Source organism: Vicugna pacos, chromosome 19 (assembly GCF_048564905.1).
Source record: "Vicugna pacos chromosome 19, VicPac4, whole genome shotgun sequence".
NCBI classification, from domain to species: Eukaryota; Metazoa; Chordata; class Mammalia; order Artiodactyla; family Camelidae; genus Vicugna; species Vicugna pacos.
Genome location: NC_133005.1, coordinates 1,809,249 through 1,829,435, shown reverse-complemented (window position 1 = coordinate 1,829,435; position 20,187 = coordinate 1,809,249). Strand labels below are relative to the sequence as shown.

The following is a 20,187-nucleotide window of genomic DNA, read 5'->3' as shown; positions in this document are numbered from 1 at the left end:
GCCCCCACCCCGGTGGACTGCATATGGCGTCTCACCTTGTTCTCTTTCAAGATGAACTCTCATTCCCCGGGAAAAATTTCTCAGCCTTAAAGCCACAACTTCAAAAATGTGGTGGGAACCACATTTAAAAGGTCTGGCAAATGGTTGGTTGATTTCATTTTTTTTTAAACTGCACTTTTAAAACAAACCCCAAATAGAGATGAAAGCCAAGAATTAAAATATACGTACAAAATAGAAAACATTAATATTCTCAAGTACGGCGAATTGAATAATCATCATAAGGAAACAATAAAACGCGCAGTGACTCAGACCAGATGATCACCGCCCGTCTCCAGGATGCTGGCACATGTGGTCCGTGTGGAGACCGGGGTCCAGCCAGGCGGGTGCTGGCCTCGCCCGCGCAGTCACTCCCCGAAGCCCGCCTCCGACAAGTACCCGTCCCGTAACCAAGCTTCAGCCTCCTCGCTGGCAGGGCGGGGGCCGGGGGGAGACTGAAGGAAGGCTGTTAAATTTTACAATCGGACGCCCTGCGTTACCGCGTCTCTCGGTCCACAGCGCCTTGAGCTCTAGTCTGCTTGCCGACCGTCCTCACAGCCCGTGCTCCCCGCGTGGTGACTCTTACTCCGTGGAGGCAGCCGAGGAGCTGAGGGCCGAGGCATCTGCGGGGAGTCCAGACAGGAGCTGGGGCACCGGAGGAGGGGAGAGTCCCCGGCACCCCTTCCTCGCCCTCGCTCCCCAGCCCAGCCTCCCGCCCCCCTGTCCCCAGCCCTTCAGCAGTTTCACTGACGAAGGTGGGTCTTCCCACACCTCGACTTGGAAGAACTTACCAAGAGAAAGGAGGAGCGGTAAAGAGAAATGTTTCTGCGGTGGCGTCCCCTGTCCCACCCCATGCCATCGACCTTAGACCCCAAACCAGAGTGCCCCGGGGCGGTGGGCACATGGCTTTATGTCCCAGGAGCAGCGCTGGGGGTCGCGCCCGCCGCCCCGCCCCGTTCCCGAAGGCCCGGGCCGGCCTGCCTCCTGCCTTCCTCCCCCTGTGCGGCCGGAGACGGAAGGCGGCCCTCGCCGGGCTCAGACCTGCCCTGAGCTCCCCCGCCTCGCAGCGCGGACGCCGACCTCACCGCCCGCCGCGGATTCCTGTGCCGCCTCATCGTGTATCACAGGGCCGAGCCGCAGCTTCTAGAACTGGCTCTGGATGCATGGGAGCCGTTTTTCGTACATCCACTTTCAATACTGCTTCCCATCTGCGTGACACGGACGCGGGGAGAGCCAGCGCATACTTCCCGGCCCGGGGGCGGCGCCGGCGCAGCCGGGGCGGCCGGGGACGGCAGCTGGCTGGTGCTGCCGGAGCTGTCGTCCCCGCCCCAGCAGCCTTTCTGGGTGAGAGATTCTTCAAAGCACACGCACTCAAGGCCAGGCTGTTTCTCTTCGGTTTTCTATGCTCCTCCCCAAGATGGACGGGTCACGCGTGCTCACGCAGCTTCCGGGAGAACATCGGACGGAATGCGGGCTGCGGTTTGAATCCCCCTCCGGGCAGACTGGGCTGTCATTTCAGCAGGGATTTATGTGTTTAAAATACGAGATGCCGTACAGTTCCGAGCTGTCAAGCCCCGGGAGGGAGGCTCACACAGAAAGAAGCACCGTCCGTGCGGCTGGCCACTGGAAATACTCCTTACCTTACTCCGGGTGGTCAGGCAGCTCCATACAAATGTCGCCCTTCACTTTACATTACAGGCTTGGAAAATCATGCCAAAAAAAGGCAGAATGGCTGCTTCAATTTTTATATCACTTTGGTGAAAACACATGTACTCCCCAAGACCAAAGGACTCTGTTCAATAAAAAAAGACTTCATGGTGGAGACCTAGAGAGAGCGAAACTCCACGAAGCCTGAAGTTTTAAAAATAGCAGCGCTCCTTCTATTTGTTTAGAAAATAGTGATGTGGGAGAAGGGATAACTTTTTTATTTTTATAAAACTCTCTTCTATTTTACCATTTATCCTTTGATAAAATTAAGACCTTGATGAGTCTTTTATTGATGTGAAATCTATTACCAAAAACTTAGAGGCTCAAAATGACACCTGTTACTGGCTCGTGGTTCTTTGGGCCGACCGGCCAGGCCTGCGGCGGCTGCATGCTCTGCTCAGGGTCTTATGAGGCTGAAGTCGAGGTGAGGGCCAGGCTGTACCCCTCTCCGGAGGCTCCGGGGCACTACTTCCAGACTCCCGCAGGCATTGCCTGGACCCTGCTCCTTGCAGCTGTAGGACTGACACTTCCAGTTCCTTGCCGGCTGTCAGCCAGCAGGTCACACTTAGCTCTTAGACGTCACCCACCCCCAACCCCACCGCCTTCTTTCCCACGTGGTTTCCGCCATCTTCAGGCCAGCGACAGAATCTCCTTCCCCTTGTGGCCCTTTCCCGCTTCCAGCATGTCCTTCCCGTGAGACCCAGTCCCTTTTACAGGCTCCCCGAATAGGCCAGATGCATGGAGGGTAACCTCTCCATCTTAGGGCTCAGTGGCCGCTTGCAGCCGGTCCCTCTCAGGGCCAGCTGATGGCTGTGACGTGCCAAGAGATGCTCAGTCTTACCTGATCTTCTCATTTTTGAGAGAAGCCAGAATTCTCTTGAATTTTAAAGGTTGCCAGTGATTTCAAATTTTTTAAAATACTGGGTGAACCGAGTAAAAACACATTTGTGGTCTTGACGGGGCCTGTGCACCACCTGCTTCCTTCTTTCTGTGGTCTGGAGGCATTCACTCATTCATTCATTTGAAGGCTGTTACTGAGCACCTACTCTGTGCCCTGATTCTAGGCAGTGGGAGCACAGGCTGGTCATGGGGACATTTGAATGCAAATCTGAAGGAGTGGAGGGGTAAACAGGTGTCCCTGTAGGTGGCAAGCATTCTGGGCAGAAGACACAGCAAGTGCAAAGGCCCTGAGGTGGTCGAGTGCCAGGTGTGCTCAGAGTGGCATGGACACTGTGGCCGGGGGACTTGAGCAGGGGAGAGCAGAGAGGGGGTCAGAGTGCTCTGTAGGCCAGATCAAGTGAGGGCCGGGCTGCTCAGGGGAGCTGAGGTGTGTCCAGTCCAATCTGAAGGCCGGAGGACCACGGCAGGGGGCCAATGGTGTCAGTGCTAGTCTGAGTGCAGGAGACCCATGTCCCCGCTCGGGCAACCAGGCGGAGAGACAGCGGGCTCTTCCTTCCTCAGCGTGGGGCTATGCTCAGGCCCTCAGCAGGCTGGCTGCTGCCCGGTCAGGCTGTGGAGGGCGCACTGCTTTGCTCCGTCTACTCATCTGAAAACACCCTCCCAGGCACCTCCAGAAATAACGGTCCCATGATGCAGTCAAGTGGACACGTAGAATTAACCGTCACCGTAAGGGTGTGAGACCACTTTGGACAGAAACGGGAAGCCCCTGGGGACTCTGAAGGTGAGAGGCGGAGTGGACTGCTGGACGTTCACAAGTGACCCCTCTGGCGATTCTGGAAGAGTCAGGGGGAGAACCGGGAGATGAGTGATGCTCCTGTCACTGGAAAAGGCAGACTCAAGGTAGAGCAGCTTCCTGACACTACTGCTCCTGGGTCGGCAGTGGACAAGGTGAAATCGTCATTATTATAAGTCTCATTATTGGTGGCAAATCACTGCAGCAAATCTGCTCCAAACATTTTGCTTAAGAATCCTCAGCACGGATTGGGTTTTATCCAAATGGTGTCATTCATAACGTTTGTGTCATCTTCTTGTCCCTTTCGGCAGGTCTTTTCTACAAATGTCGTCCAGATTTCTGTAAGAGGACGGCTCTGCTGGTACCTGAGACGTACCCAAATCAGCATTAATTTACATGCAGGTTAAATTTATGACACAGTTTAAACATTTCTATCCACTTAAAAGGATGAGCAGAACAAAAAGTGCCTTTTCATGTCTATTTCTGCAAGTCTAGCTTGAAGTGGGAATTCTGTCTGGTGTTTCACCGAGGGAAATGTTTCAGTTTTGGTCTTTCACTCCAAGAGCAAATGTGTGCAGTTAGTGTGAGCTTACACAACCGCCTCCTCAGCAAATGCTTCAATCTGAAATTTGCATCGTGGACAAGAATGACATACCAATTAACATGTGTTACTGATATATTTATAACATTTTAGCAAATAAAATAATAATACGAGTCCTGTAATATTGCATTCAGATCTTGACTTTGATGGTAAACCAATAATGAAAGATATGTGTCTGAGAGAATCACTATTAAGAATTATTAAGTGCTAAGTCTTATTAAGCAATTATTAAGTACAGTTTTTTTGAAGCAGACCTCTCCAGAAAAAGAGTACACACTGTTTGATTTCATTTGTTTGAGATTCAAGGAGAGGCAAAATCAATCCATGTTGACCGAGATGCAGCCGTACATAAAGCTTCGCGGAACCGTGTGCTTCAGCCGTGCACACGTTACCGCACGTACATCTCTGTGAAACAAGAACAGATATCAACACACTTGCCCAGGCCTCCTTGCGATCTCCTCACGTCTTCTAGAGACCCACTCACTTCCCTGGCTCAGTTGGCCCTCAGTAGATTTTCAGCAACCTTTTTGATTTTCCTGAAGACTGAGTTCCTTGGGAGCGCTACAGAGGGTTCTTGCATAAAGCTTTTCATCATGTCATCTTTTCAGAAAAAATATTCCAGTGGAAAGAGCGTGAAGTCTGTTCTGTTGCTATTTGTCTGCGCGGCTTTGTTTATTTGTTCCGCATTAGTCAAATGTCTTTTCCTTATTTCCAGTTAGACGAGCAGCAGATACGAAGCATGCTTAGTTCTGCCCTCCATTCCTGTAAAGAAGCCAAAATTTGCATTTTAATGATTATTTATGTTTCTTTTGGGTTCTTGCAAGGATTATCTGGTTTTACCACAAAAGCCGTATGTGTATTTCAATAAAACATTGCTAAATTCGGTAATGCTAAACAGGTTGGGTAATACTTGCAGACATAATAAATTCATGATTCTGTCTCCCATTTATTCTCCACCTTTCAAACTTTTTTGCTTTCAGAAAAAGTCTGCTTTCCGAGGCCTCAACCAGCTGAAGAGGGTGGGGTTGGCTGGAAAAACAGTTTTCTCTCTGACTAATTTGAGTCCCTGGCTGGGGAGAAGGAGGAGGTCTGTGAGTCTCTAAGGAGGTGGCTCCGGCCTCTCCTTGGGAGACCTGCAGGGGGCGATGAGGGGGCTGTCGGCTGCGGCGGGGCCCCAGGTGCCGATCCCGTTGTTCTGAGACTGGGGCAGGGGCTTGCAACTTCAGGAATCGCGAGCTCAGGGATGGCTGTGTGTCAGCCACGCTCTGTTGTGGGAAGATGACCAAAGGCAGGACATCCCCCCGCCACCTGCTTCCATTCTCTTCCCAAAGCCTTGGTATTGACCTGGGCCTGGGGGTGATGGGGGAGCCCTAAGAAAGCCTGGGATCAAATGTATTGCCAGTCAGGTAGGGCGGGGGATTCAGGGTCAGAAATTAGAAAGAAATCAAGGAAGGGTGTTTCAAGCACGTCTGAGTTTATGCACGGAGATTCATACCTGCCAAGCGAGGACAATACTCTCCCCACCGAAGTCCCCATCAGTGTGACTCGAGGTGGCTTCTCCAGCAGCCATGTGCTCCTGCTCCCTCAGGGAGAGAGCCGATGTCTGAAAGTCTGGCTTCTGAGAACGGCACCCCAAAAACTCTCAGCTCGGATGCTTAGGGGCCACACAGAGGGCTTCCAAGTCAGGTGTGAGTGTGCGTGGCTGGTGGTGCGGATCCGCAGGGACGGACAGTTAAGGGCAGTCAACGGGGAGGCGCGCTGGGGCAGGGTCCGGGCGTGGACCGGCCAGCCGGCGTCACGGTGGACCAGGCACTCGAAACCCAGGACTCTGCAGCTGCAGGAACACAGACCAGAGGTCAGCAAGCCACGCAGAATCAGGACATGCCTGCAGTTAGGGCTTACACACTTTGACAAGTAGCTGTCAAAAATGTCGAAGTGGAGAAGATACAGAGAAAAGACTTAAAGACCAGGAAACCAGAAAAAGTTGATGTAGATGGTTCGCTTCTACTTGGGAACCGGGCCTGAGGCCGGGGCCGGGGCTGGGGGAGGGGAGCTGCAGGCTGCAGCGCATTCTGGGAGGAGGCTGGGAGCCGGGCCTGCTTCCCGACCGAACCCCAGCAGGAGAGCCGGGGTTATGGGGCGGCTGTTACGAGGGACGGAGGGGCCTGCATTTCAGCCTCAAGCTCAGAGGGGGAGCGTTAGGGGCGCAAAGCGGTGTCTTTGAGCTATTGCCCTGAGTCCCGGCAAAAGGAACGAATGCAAGGAAGCTGCTGGCAAAGGAGTGGAGGGTGACAGCCACCTGACTGGGGTGTCAGCTTGGAACCTGTGTGTGTGTGTTCACGTGTGTGTGTGCGCGCGCGTGCACGTATGGTGACGACCATAACTGGGAAGCCAGCTTGGAAAGACTTGGCTTTATCCACGTCCAGGGAGTTTGGGAACGAGTCTTCTGTCTTGGCCAGGAGGCAAAAGAAAAATGCAACTAGGAAAGGTTACTTTCAAGGGCCGGATTTAAAGAGTTGCTGTTTTGGAGAAAACCGAGAGAGAATTCTGAAAGCTTGGAAGAGCCAAGATGGTCTGAAGGGCGGTCTCTGACTTGTCTCTTTGTTTCTTAGTACTTCCTCTCATACAATTAAATTGTTTTTTGCCCTAAAAAGGTCACCAGGTGTTTGTTGGGACATTGGTTTTGTAAGAAATGCATCAAAGGACACTGAAAAAAAAAACCCTCTAAATTTGTGGTCTTTGAAAGTGGAATTCTTCAGAAGTTTCACCTGCTTCCAAAATGCTAAGATTCATACACTTTCACAACCTGCAAAATACGACACTATCGATAAGATGTTGTTTGTGCTGGGAAATCTCAACGGGAAAGACACGCACAGTGTCACAGAAGCTGGCCAAGATGTGCTCGAACAGATGAAAGCGGGAACAGAAGCAAGTCGAAGGATGGTTTGAATAACAACATATTGATAACAGATAATACAAACTTTTCTGATTAGGCTTCAGAAGAATCTGAATAGAAATGCATTGTTTGGAATGCGTACGCTTTGGTCTCAATAAAAATATCCGGTTGCAGAAATATTTCATGTGGTTTGAACTCGCCGGCCAAAAATTAAAAATTCATTGGTATACGCTAATAGATGTAATTTTATATCTTGGAGGTGAGTGTAACGGCATAGGTTCTCTGTAATGGGACTGATTGGAAAATGATCTCTTCGAGAAAATTTATTGCTGGTCGTAAGATTTCTTTGGTTTAGGAAAATGCTGGGTTTAGTAAAATCTGTAGCACCAAATGAAAGTCAGCTTTAATAAAAATGTGGATCTGAGAATTGTGGTTTTGGGGAAGGGGGCATTTGATCCATTAAAATTGTATTGGTTCATTCTCCACGTTGCCTTTTCCTGAAACCCATCAGTTTGAAGCAGGAAGGAAGCCTCTGCCAGGCATCACTCCAATAATGAAGGAGAGACCACAGTCATCGTTAAAACGAGTCTTATTCATCAGCAGCGACTTGCTCCCTCCAAGGTTCTCACAATGGAAAACGAAGCAGCTGATTTTGCTTTTGTGGAAGATGGCAAAACAGTCATTTTATTGTCGAGAATCGGCTCGGCACCAGAGAGCTGAGTGATGGAAACATATCTGCAGAATTAGGTCATGCAGCTTCCCCCCCGCCCCCCGCTCCCCGCATCTTCTGCACCGAGCTCCCCAGCGCTCTGTCCGGGCAAAGCTGGGCTGGAGCCCTGATGGGGACTCTGCCACTCTCCTTGGACAGGATCCCACGGTCTAATTGACCTTATTGTTAGGAAATTGTTCATAAAATTAGGAAACTCAGAGTAAACAGAGAACTCAGGCAGAGCCTTCTCACAGAGGGTCACGTACATATGGAATGAGTTACCGCGGAAAGGGACTGGGGCGAAGTGCACAAATACATTCAAGAGCCTCGCAGGTTCCTTTCTACACGTGGGGGTGGGGAGGGGGAGACTAGCAGGAGTCAGATGCGTTTTGGAAGGTCAGGCAAATATGTCTTTAAGCTGGTGGACTATTCCCAAGGAAACGATGCTTTGCTGCATGTTCTCATCTGTTTGGGGCCGATGAAGGTGGCAGGGTTGGACTCCCAGTGACAACTTTGATCCTGACACTGTCTCTGGGGTAAATGGTTTCCAGGGTAGAGGCTGGGCCGTCCCCTCCGCATCTGAGCAGAACAGATCGGCAGGAAGAGGGAGGGGCTTGTGATCTGAGAGCATCCCAGAAGCCCCGCACCGTCTTCAACTCTGTATTTCCATCTTGTTCTAAGCCAGGAAAGGGCTCTGCAGACTGTTGACCAGTCCTGTGGTAGGCTGGTTTCGTGGAAGACCTCATCGCCTTCTCAGGGCGCCCAGGTCAGAATTCCGAGCGTATGGGCTTGCTCTGGCTGCGGTAACAAAAGGCACAGGCTGGGCAGTTTAAACAGCGGGAATCCATTCCCTCCCAGTAACGGAGGCTGGGCGTCCAAGGTCAAGATGCCGGCGGGTGGGTTTCTCCTGCGGCCTCTCTCCTTGGCCACCTCCTCCTGTGTCTTCGCATTGTCTTCCCTCTGCGTGTGTCTGTGTCCTGATCTCTTCTTCTTATAAGGACGCCATGTGAGGTTAAATGTCCATCAACAGCGGACTGGATAAAGAAGCCGTGGTGTATTTATACAGTGGAGCACTACTCAGCATAAAAAAGAATAAAATAATGCCATTTGCAGCAACATGGATGGACCTAGAGATCGTCATTCTAAGTGAAGTGGGCCAGGGAGAGAAAGAAAAATACCATATGAGATCACTTATCTGTGGAATCTAAAAAAAAGACAGCCGCTTCAGTGACCTCCATCTTTCCTGCCTGCACTTTGGTTCCTGCCCTTGTGTTTTAAATTTGCCACAAAAGCGTGTACCTGCAAACCCCTGGGCTCCCCACCCTCAACCCCAGGAACAGCAGAACCCCAGCCCCTGCCCCCCACTCGCCTCCTCCTTCCTTCTCTCTCTCTCCCCGTGGCCTTGCTGTGTGGCCCGGACGTGCCGTGGGCCCTCCAGGATCTGCGAGTAATAAGCCTTGCCTTTCCAAAGGTCCCCGATGCTTGTTACTGAGGTGTGTCCTGCAATCATGACAGACCCATGAGGGTGGCTTCTGCTGGGGGAACGTCCGTGAGGGCTCGCCCAGGTGGCCCTGCTCAGGTGAGTGCCCCAGGCATGCCCAGCCACAGCATCCCCACTGACAGGCTGAGGCCAGCGCCAGGTAGCGGTGCTACACGTGCCAGTCCATCATTGCTGTTACTGTCCTCCCTTGAACTGGGACAAAAAGGCGTTCAGTGTTGGGGTTTCTCTTGAAATCAAGGGAAGCGCTGAGCGACCGGTCCAGGGGAGCGGACGCTGCCTCCCTTCCACTTCTCTTCCGTAGCCGGGGAGAGGTGGTGTCACCCAGAGAGGACGGGGGTCCCAGACTCAGTCGTGAGAACAGTTTGCCCATCTGGTGGAATCAGGAAGCAGCCAAAGTCCACACATTCCTGGTCACTTGAGACTTTCTGACTGTTTTACGTGCATCACAGTTGAGTGTAGATTAATCTGGGGAACATCACTGAGGCTTATTTCCAAGTGTCTCTAGACCATTTTATAGCCCAAATCTTTTCCCGGAAGATGTCTCTGCCGTTGGGGTCCACTTCCCTCCGGCACTGGATGGAAACTTCTCCGGCTTCTGAAAGGGTCAGAGGAGTTTTCCTGTCCGATCACAGTGAGTGGGTTTTCTTGAACATGGACAGTAGTCCCTTAGCTTTGGTGTCGCCAGTGTGTTTTTTTACACCCAGTACTAGAGAGTCAGATATTTGGAGAGTTGGTTCAAAGGAAATTTTCAGTGGGATGGGGGACCACTGAATATAGCCATGAGCTGGATTTGCCTGTCTGCTACCAAGTGCGTCTCTATGAATTCAGGTCAAATGCTTCCTCCTCCAGCCTTGTAACATCTTATCTCATCATCCTAGGACCTCAGCGTGATAGTGATGCTAACAAACTCGGGAAACTGAACGCGGCCAAGGGCGATGCCCTTGTTTCTAGAAGCTTGAAGGAGGCAGCAGATCGGTCAGGAAGCGTGGACCTCGGATGTGTTGATTTGGTCCATCTCGCCCAGAAATGTTTGTTCAGATCCTGCCACGCCTGGCCCCAGGGTCAGCGTGGCTGTGGAGCTGCGTTCTTGCCACGGCTCTTTGGTTTTGAGGAACAGAGCACGATGCAGTGGGCTCTTCTATGGGGCAGGCATTATGGGAGGGCACAGCGACGGGGCCCAGTGGGAGCAGGCTCTGGGAACTGGGAACTGGGCAACTCACTCACGCACGTGCCTGGCTGGTGATGCCGGCTGGTGGCTGGAGTCTCAGTGGGACTGTGGCTGGGACACCTGACAGCAGGGCGGCTGGAGCCCAACGCGGTGACACGACCTTGGCAAACATTTGCTTGTCTATCCTCCACGCTGGGCCCTGGGGGAGTAGAGGGCCCCCCCATCTGCCAGTCCTCCTACCTATGCCCCTCGTGAGGTGACTGTTTATTAGAGATGTACGCAGGTTCAGATAATGTCAGCTCTACTTAGAAGAACCATAATTTGAGAAGATAAAAAAGCCATTGCTGATGCTGATCTGAGAAAGGGCTGTGAGATGTATTCTCCTGTTTGCTTCTCTCGAACCCTCGATCGAGCAAACACCTCGGAGAGATGGCAGTGCTCCTCCACGTGGGCCACGCTGGTCACTGCGACGTGAAATGTGAGTCACAGGAGACACGCTGGCCCCCAAAGGTGTCTTCTGTATCCTTCTCTGGGTACGCAAACCTGAGTTACATCAAACTGAAAGAACTGCTGAAATCCAGGCATTATGACAGGTCACTTAGCACCTGGGGTGTGAAACCAAGGTGTGCGGTGTGCGTGGTGTGTGAGTGTCTGAATGTGTGTGTGTTGTGTGTGTGTATCTGTGTGTCTGTGTGCGTATCCGCGTGCAGTGTGTGTGTGTGTGTATGTGTGTGTAGCGGAGGCACAGGAGCTGTGCCCGCTGACCGGCGGCCCGCGAAGAGGGCCGGGCGCCGAGACCTGACGCCGCACCCGCCGGGCTGCCCTTCAGCGGCCTGTGGACCGGCTGTAACGCGGACGCTGAAAGTTGCTCAGTCTTTTCTTTAAAGGGGAAAAAAAAGATGGCTGGCATCTCGGAAGGCTTTTTGAATTATTTGCTCTAAAATCCTTTGGGTAAACAGATTAAACCCGGGTCTGAAACGAGAGCGGCTGTTTACTGCGCGGACGCTCTGTTCTGCCCGCTGTTTAAGGGCAAGCAGATTAGAGGCCGGAGCGTCTCTGAGAGGCTCTCCTAAGCAGAGCGTGCGGAATCCCCATTGTCCCTTCTGCGCCCCTCGTCCCCCCTCATTTAGGTTTTCTACGGCTTTCAAAAGACAGGAGAGAGGAAAAGTTCTCTTTTCTAACCAGCGAGGCTCCCAGGCAGGCAGTGGGAGGCGTGACTGCTGCTGTCTCAAAGGAGAAGAGAGAGGTGACGCGTCCCCGGTCCAGGGGACCCTGGCCCGGCAGGGAGCGCGGTGCTCGCTTCAGGGTCCCCCAGGATGCTTTTTCCTCCCCTGAGAGCTACATGTAAAACATTACTCTATAAGAAAAAGGACAGTGCATCACTGGGCTTTCTGAGACTCTGCTGGTCCCGTGGGGTAGAACAGGGGCTGGGTGACATTAAGGGGCTGGCACTGAGGTCTACACGGGGCTGGCAGGCGTGTGGGAGTCTAGTTTCAGCCTTAATAAAGGCCATTTTTATAATTCTCAGCGGAGCAGTGAAGACATCCCTCCCTTCCCCCACTGCACCGGTTTCACAAATGCAGATGTGGCTTTTAAAGACGTCTGCCTGGCACTGTTAGAGTTCTGAAGCAAAGTGGTTCATTCTGACAGGGAAACAGAATCCCCCTCCCAGACCTGTCCCGCCTCCCCTCCCCCAACCCCGCAGTCCCGGGGAGCCGTGGGCGGAGAGGTCGGGGCTTTTCCAGAGCCGGCCGGGCAGCCCTTCCCAGGGCGTCCCACGCTGTCAGACTCCCGTGTTCATACCCACCTGCCCAGGAGAGGTCACACTTCTATAGATGTTCTTGACTCTGCCTCCAGATGAGATCATTTGCCACTTTGTGGGTTTCAGATGACTCGGTGGGGTGGGCAGGTGACATATTTACCTTCTCAGCAGCCTTTGGGCACGACTGAAGCCGCTTAGGGTTTGGAAGTTAAAAACCTGGACTTGGTCCCAGCTTGGCCCCTTGTTCACTTATTCAGTCAACAAACACTGAAAGCGGCTGCGTCCAGGCCCGGTCCCCGCTGTGGAGTCGCGCGGGGAGTCCTCAGGGCTCCCGATCTCGGGGCCTCCCTCTAACGCTGCACTTTCCGTAGTGGAGACACAAGAAGCCATGGTGGAGGACCAGCTGTTAAACTGAGAAAATCCCCCATGATCTGCAGACGCTAACTACTGTGTGTAAAACAGGTAAACAGCCAGCTTATTCTGTGTAGCACAGGGAACCATATGCAACATCTTGCGATAACCTGTGATGAAAAGGAGCAGGAAAAGGAGTATGCGTGTGTGTCCATGCGTGCCTGAGACATGACGCTGTGCGCCAGAAACTGACACATGGTAAACGGACTAGATGGCAGTAAACACTAAATAAATAAAAAAAGGGGAAAAACCCCTCATGGATCAATACTTCTGCAAACTGCAGCAGAGCTCAGTTACTAGGAAAACGAAGCAAACAGCAAGGGCCTGCGGACGACAAGGCCCAGGTTGGTGCGTGTCAGATCCCACGAGCGTGAAGCCGCTCCATCAAAGCGGCCAAAGGCCTGCCCTCCACTTCTGCACTCTCTCCTGCGGGCTGGGGAGCCTGAGAGCAGCGCCAGCTGCAGGGCCCCGCTCTGAGCATCCCTGGTCCAGGACATGGTGCGCGTGACCCTGGGAGGGCAGCGCCAGCTCGACCCCAGGACGTGGGTGTGACAGAGCTGCCCGGCGGTGGACCTGGACCTCCTCAGCAGGCGCCCCTCTCTCCTCCCCTGGCCAGAGCCCCACTCCTCACTGTGCACTCGCCACACCCCCTGCCTGGGAGCCGACCCCACGTCCGGGTCTGTGTGAGCCCACATGGTGCAGGAGGAGGCAGCTGATGGGGTCCCGCGTGGTGAGCTGCAAGGCAAGCTGGGCTGTGCGTCTCTGGGACGGTTCCCTTTGCTCTTCTGAGAGAGCTTCCAGGAGCTTCCTCCGTCTCTTTCCTGCTCTCTGGAGCCAGGAAGCATGAAGCCCAGATGGCTGGGCCCTGAGGAGAACCGGCCTTCAGGTGGATGCTGGCTGCCCAAGAGGAGGGCAGAAAGGAAGTGGGTTCTTGAAAACACTGTTAATTGTCCCGGAAGCCCTGCAGTCATGTGGCCAAGTGTTCCTTTCTCATTCACCCAAACTTCCAAGGGCTAACCCTGTGCACAGGGTCGTTGTTAAGGCCAAAGAGAAGGATATTTTTACTATGTCTGAGCCAGGGATGATGTTAAAGATCCTTAGCGAGTCTAGCCCGGCCAGGGGCTCAGGCTGCAAGTCACCAGCGCTGCCCGCCTCAGGCCACCTGAAACCCTTGTCAACAGTTTTCATTTTTCGTTCTTCTCTCCTCGGAGGACAGGAGCAGCTCATGCGCATGCAGATGGCCCCTTATCCTGACCTGCATTCACTAGCAAGATGCTAGGGTTCACCAAGCTGTCTTAATGCCTTCCCTCCTTAGACAAGACCTTGTGTTCCCCTTGTGACCGTGAGTGTCCTGGCAAGAGTGAGTGTGACGAGCTTCTTTGCTGTGGGGGCAGCCACGCAGGAGGATGGCGTTTCACTGTGGCCGGCGAGCCCTGGTCAGAACTGGAGGTGGGGCAGGTCTGCTTCAGCCTCCTTGCCTCTTCTGGTCCTTGCTTGTCTCAGGACTCTGCCTCCCCAGAAAAATATTCCATATTAAAGTTTGAGGGAACTATACTTAATTTTAACTTATCCTTTTTTAGAGGAGAGTGTTTTTGCGTTGTAAGGGAGTCCAAGGGAGAAGCCTTGCTCTGCCCAAAGACTGGCAGGCAAGGGTCACTGATGGAGCCTGGCCGGTGCCTCGGACATGTCCGCCCACCCAGAATCTGACTCCAAGTCATCTCCTGGGAATCAGAGACACGGGAAAGCAGAAGCTGCGAAGAAAGAATGAGAGAAGAGATGAAGGAAAGCGAGGAGCAGACAGAAATGCAAAGGAGAGGGATGAAGCAGCTGGAGAAGGGAACAGACTGCTGTTGGCGATGGTTTCGAACAAGACCGAGCAGCCTTACTCGGCTCTTGTCGCCGCAGGACCGTGCTTCTGGGAGCCAGGGGTTTTAATCAAAAGATAGAGTCAGTTTTACTTGAGCAAATGTATCTGAAAAGAGCTGAGATCAGTGTCACATCCCCTCTGCTTCCAGCTTGAGCAGCTCTGCAGCCCTGCCCTGGTCCCCAGCCCTTTCATGTACATTTGGATTTCCAATTAACCAACAGATGTGGGAGGAAGACTGCTGGCCCGGCCAGAGAGGTCCCGTATGACCACACGTGTGCAAATACGGAGGCTCACAAATCATTGGGGCCGGCTCAGCTGTCGCTCACGTGACCCCCTCCGCTGCCTGCATCCCTTGGCAGGGAGACTTTGTGACGGGGACGGAGCCGGGGCCGGCAGGAGCGCGCAGAGATTTGACTGTCGGGATGAGCTTGATCATTTTACTGCCTCGAATTTCTCTTTCTCACAAAACTTGAGGAGCAGGAACACTGTCTGGGAGACTGTAACAGAAAGTATATTCCTCCACGGACTTACAGCAGCGTGATCAACAAAGAATAAAAGGGGCTGTCAGACCCCGATGCGATGGGTTTGGGTAAAGCGGTTTACCTGCCTCCGAACAGAGTTCTCCTCTAGTTGTGTTAGACTTTTTTTTTTTTTTTTTTTTTTTTTTTTTTACGTTTCCAAAGATCAAGGAAGAGGTTCATGAATTTCTGGAACATCAAACAGCTCTCAAAAATGTCAACAGCATCAGTGTAAAACTAATAAAAATACGGCACAGATTTAGCACTTGTATGTAAAGGAAATATAAAAACCGGGAAAGAGAAGCATATGGAAAAGCATGTTTGGGGTTCGAGTAGGTCAACCCCACCTATTACTGCAAACAAGAACCAGAGCGTTTCTGGTGGGAATGTCGGGAAAAGATGATTGACCTGAGAAAAAAGTGACAGTGCCCCCTCCCCGCCCCGCCCCGCGCCTTTTGCTCGGACAACGCTGAACTTGAAAATGGACTTCGGCTTTGGCCAGCGCCTCTGGCAGTCTGAGCAGGGAAGGGTTGCAGACCTTAATTTCTTTCCCAGCCTCCAGCAGGGAGGCAAGCCCGCTCTGGCGTGGAGTCAGTGTCCCCGCCGGCCCGTCCAAGAGGAATTGGGATGGGCGTGCGTTTGGGAACAGATGTCTGGGAGCCTTTGAGGAGCTATCACCCGCCTCTGAACCTCAATTTCTGCATAGAGAACGTGGGGCCAAAAAACCCTTGCTCACCGGTTTCTTGGGAGCGTTCAGTGACATAACACATGGAAAGTGCCTGCACACAGGTGACGCCTAGGCCAGCCCCGTCCAGCGGAACTTTCTGCGACCAAAGATGTGTTTCATGTTCCGGGCTGTCCGACAGAGCAGCCTCCAGCCTCGTGGGCCCATCGGGCACTTGAAATGTGACTAGCACTTCCAAGGAAATCAGTTTTCAATTTTATTTAATTTTAAATAATTAAAGAGTCACGTGTGACCAGCGGCTGCTGTGTCGGAGGGTGTGGCTCTGGACAGCACGGCGCATGTTGATGATAACGAGGACTGTCTTGGTTTCCTTTCCTCAGATTGGAGTCTCACGTTTCATGCTCCGTGGTGGGGAGGTGGGGGGCTGTGGGGGGGTCGGGTGGGACTGTCGCTGTATTTGGAACACATGGCTCTTGGGTGGGGTTAGGTCCTGGCTGGGTCCCTGTGCCTGTGGCCACCTGTGATGGGGTCAGCTTGGAGTCCAGTTGTTCTTTGGTTTCACCTTCTCCCAACCAGGCCTGCGGAGCCGTCAGGGAGAAGCAGGCGTTCCGCGTACGGAACCTACCATTCCTTCCTTTGGGTCTGGTCGGCTTCTGTCTCCGTGGCAACTCATCCCTTTTTGAATGTTTCTTTTATAACCCAAAACTGATGGTCATAGGACTGGCTGGAGTTCAAGATGGCCCAGTACTTACAGCGGCCACAAGGTCTCCGCATGCCGTCACAGATAATGAGGTAGAAGGGGATACTCTGATTGAGTTCAAGGATCATCGGAACATCCTGTGGACTTGAGAACGTTTCCCGAGGAGGGAGGCACTGAGGAGCGGCCCGACGTGCGTAAGGGGCTTTCCTTGAAGGCTGTCAGCCGAATGCATGGGCAGGACACCTATGATTAAGGTCCTCACAAGAGAAATGTGACCGATTGGTGCCACCGAAGGATGACTGTGACTGGAACTTTCTTCCTCTTTGCATATCTGAAAATTTCCTTAAATTTTGGCAAAGGGAACCTGCAAGGGGATTTATTAGTTCTCTTCTACTCGTATTTCCTAATCTTCCAAATGTGCCAAGTGGCACAAGCGCCTTGGCCTCTGAGGGATCCAGCGGTTTCTCTCCAAGTGCACAGGGCGTACACATGGGGCTCCTGCTCAAAGTGGCTGTAACAGCATCCTTGCTTCATGCAACCTCCCCTCTCCAGAAAGCTGTTACATCTGGTCCTTTCAAATGCACAGTGAAGAGAGGCTCCTGAGGAACAAGACAAGACGCCCAAGGTCACGGGACGCATCGCAGCTGGGCATCTGAGTAACTAAAAGGTGAGACGCACTTGTTGGCCAGGGTTGATGTAATAACCCAGCTACTGGGGACAGAAGGTGAACCACTTGGTAAAAGAACCAGGAACACAGCTGGAAGGGAGAAGAAGAAGAAGACAGATGGGGCACAAGACGGGAGCACCGGGGAGCAGAGACAGTGGTGGGGGTCTTGGCACTGGGTGGGCTCCAGCTTCTTCCAACCAGCGAAGAGGAGCCCATCGGGAGGCACGGGGAATCGCCACCCAGGAGCCAACATCTTTCCTTTCGGCCTGGCCATCCAGAAAAGCAGGAAGGAGGGGGAGGCGGCTGGGTGCTACAAAAGCGTCACAGGACATGGGAAAGTGACCAAGGCGGGTGGGCAGACCCCCCTGGGGTTCCAGCTCTATTGCACCACGCTTCCTAAGTGATGACAAGAGAAGCTCCGTGAACATTCATGCTGATGATACTATTTTGGGCTTGTGTTCATTTTAATCCAAGTGCTATTCTGGTCATGTCCGTTTTATTTTCCATTTATAGAGATTGCCTCAATTATTTATTTTTTGTATTGGATACGTTGATGTATTTTTCTAAACTGCCTCCTGTTTAGAGTCCGTATATCTGTTAAACTTAGAATTTGACACTTTCAATCCACAGAGCACCATTTTGTACATTTAGAGTGAAGAACCGTATTTAATATTCTCTGCTTCTGAAAGCAGATAATTATGTCTTATTTTAACAGATAGCCATGAAATGGTTACTTTTTTAAACTTGAGACTCTGTAGAGCTAGACTTGAGTTACCCAGTTATCTGGACAATTCAGGCCCACGGGACAGCTGGTCCCCAGCGGTCTGCAGAGCAGACGTCACTGAATTTACAAATACGGTGTCCTGCTCTGCTTCTGCCTTCTCTCCAAGTTTGAGGATGTAAATGGTGCTCATTTAAGATGCAATTCAGGTTTAAAGGGTAGCAGTTTAGCCAGCTTAGATCATAGCTGGACTAGAGCAGACAGCTCTAAGGGTGTCAATGCATTTGACCTGACCCAATCCTAGATTTAGTCTAATCCTCAGTCTAATGTCCTTGGTCCCCACACCTGACATGCTCCCTGACCGCCTGCCACTAAAGCTGGGTGATGTTTGGGGCTGATCTCCCCTGCAACTTCAGAAGACAAAGGCCTCCTTCAAAGCTGCCGTGAAAGACTTTGTAGTTTTCCACGTCTGTTAGTCTGCTCCGACTGCCATAACCAAATCCCATAGACTGGGTGGCTTGAGCAACAGACATTTATTTTCTCACAGTTCTGGAGGCTGGGAAGTTCAAGGTCAAAGTGGCAAGCAATTTGGTTTCTTACGAGGTCTCTTCCTGGCGTGGAGATGGCAGCCCTCCAGACAGACGTCCTCACATAGCAGTTTTCCTCTTTGCAAACTTACCCCATTTACTTTTTTTTTTCTGTTCTTAGTATATGTTATTTTTTAAATAAAAAGTAGCTATTTCTCATCACAAAAGCAATCTGTATTCATTATAAACATTAGCAAAATAGATAAAGATGAAATATGCTGCTCGGGCCGGAAATAAACACCTTGAAATGTGTAATATTTATCTTTCCATTCTTCCTTTCTTCTTCTTCTTCTTTTTTTGGGGGGGCATCTTGTGATCTTTTTTTGGCAACAGTCTCTCCCAGCCCACAGGTTCTTCTCACACTTTGTCCTTGACGCCCATCTCCTTAGGAGGTGGGGGTCTACGTCCCTTCCCTTGAAAGCGGGCAGAATCTGTGCCCCCGGGACCAACACAGTACAGCGGCAGCGGCGCCCCGTGACTCCAGACGGGGCCACGACGCCTCGCGCCTTCACATCTTGTTTGCTGGGCCGCTCACCCCGGAACCGGCTCCGGGCCGTGAGGGCGCCCAGCCGGCGCAGCGGGGCGCCCGACGTCCGGCTGCGTCTGCGCTGCCCCCGCGCGGGGGTCCGGGCGCCCGCGGCTCCGCGACCCCGCGGCCGAGGAGCCGGACCCCGCGGAGCAGGACAAAGGCCGCGCCCCGCCGCGCCCCGGCCGCGCGCCCCGCGGGCTCCCGGCGCCGTGTGCCGAGCGGCCGGGCGACCGGGGTAACCCGCTGGGCCGGGCCCCTCGGGCTGGCGCGTCTGGCTGGTCTTTGGGCGGCCAGTCGCCGGACGCCCTCGGCTCAGGGGGCCCCCTGATCCGGCCGGTCAACCGCCTCGGGCAGGCTGGCGGCGGGCAGGGCGTGGGGGCCGAGCGCCGTCCCCGGACGGGCGGGCGCGGCCGCGCGGGGCCTCACACGTCAAAACGCGGCAGCGGCGCGCCCGTCGCGGGGCGGGAGCGCGGGAAAGCCCTCGTGCGGAGCAGCGCGCGGCGATCACGCCGGGTGAGCACAGCACGACTGTTCGCAGGTGAACGCGTGCTAAAGACATGGACAAATGTAAAAAACCCAACCCTTTTATCTGCACAGAAAGAAACCCAAAGCGCGAGGCCGCAGATGCCGTCGTCTGTTCCCCGGACGCCGGCGCGGGGGCGGCAACGCGCCGTCCTGCTCGGGGGCGCTTTCCGTCTTCAGAAAACCCGCGGACGGTCTGAGTCCCCAGCCTGGCGCTTGTGGATGGGTTTTGCCCTTTGTCAATAGGCTGTGAGTTTACCTATGTGGTCATAACTTGTGCTGACTTAAAACTTTAGCTTAAAGAGTATTTCTTGGCATGGCAGCAAGGCAGGCAAGGGAAGTGGGGAATCCAAGCGAACCATCGCGGCTTCCCTCCCTTTATCTCGGTACTTCTCACAAAATTTGTCAGCTGCGGGAGATCGTATGATTTAAATTCCCTCAGAGAAATGTTGTATCTACTTTCCCGCTTCGTAACTGATGTCTTCCCCTAGATCCAGTAATTCCCGGACTGCGGCAGCTCAGCCTTTCGACACCCCTGTGGCTTTCTTCCCAGAGCCCCGTCCAGCTGTCCAGCCCCGTCCTGCCCCTCCAGCTGAGCCTCAGCAGCTCTGTGAGCCGCTGGCCATCAGTCATAACAAGTGTCTGTGTCCAGACTTGGGAGGGCGCTGGCTTTTCCAACCGCAACTTGCGAAGATGCCTTGGAGACAAGGTGGTGGGAAGAGTGACTTCATACGCCTTCTGCCTCTGAAGAGGTAGGTTGTAAACCGACTCAGGGCAGAATGAATTGGGTGTCTTCGTCCAGGTAAACACTGCCTATTTATCCACAACACAAAACCACCATACAATTCAAAAACATTGGCAGTCACTGGCGAGGGAGAGACCCAGGAGGGGCCAGGAGTGAGGTGGC

General features: G+C 53.0%; 1 long non-coding RNA gene across 1 annotated transcript; it reads right to left on the bottom strand.

The window, feature by feature from the left end:
- Positions 1-221: 221 nt before the first annotated feature.
- On the bottom strand, positions 222-1,429 carry LOC140687226 (uncharacterized). Its single transcript, XR_012061400.1, has 2 exons — positions 1,117-1,429; positions 222-659 (listed from the first exon to the last, which is right to left on the bottom strand). It is a non-coding gene; the product is annotated as an uncharacterized lncRNA (long non-coding RNA).
- Positions 1,430-20,187: the final 18,758 nt, after the last annotated feature.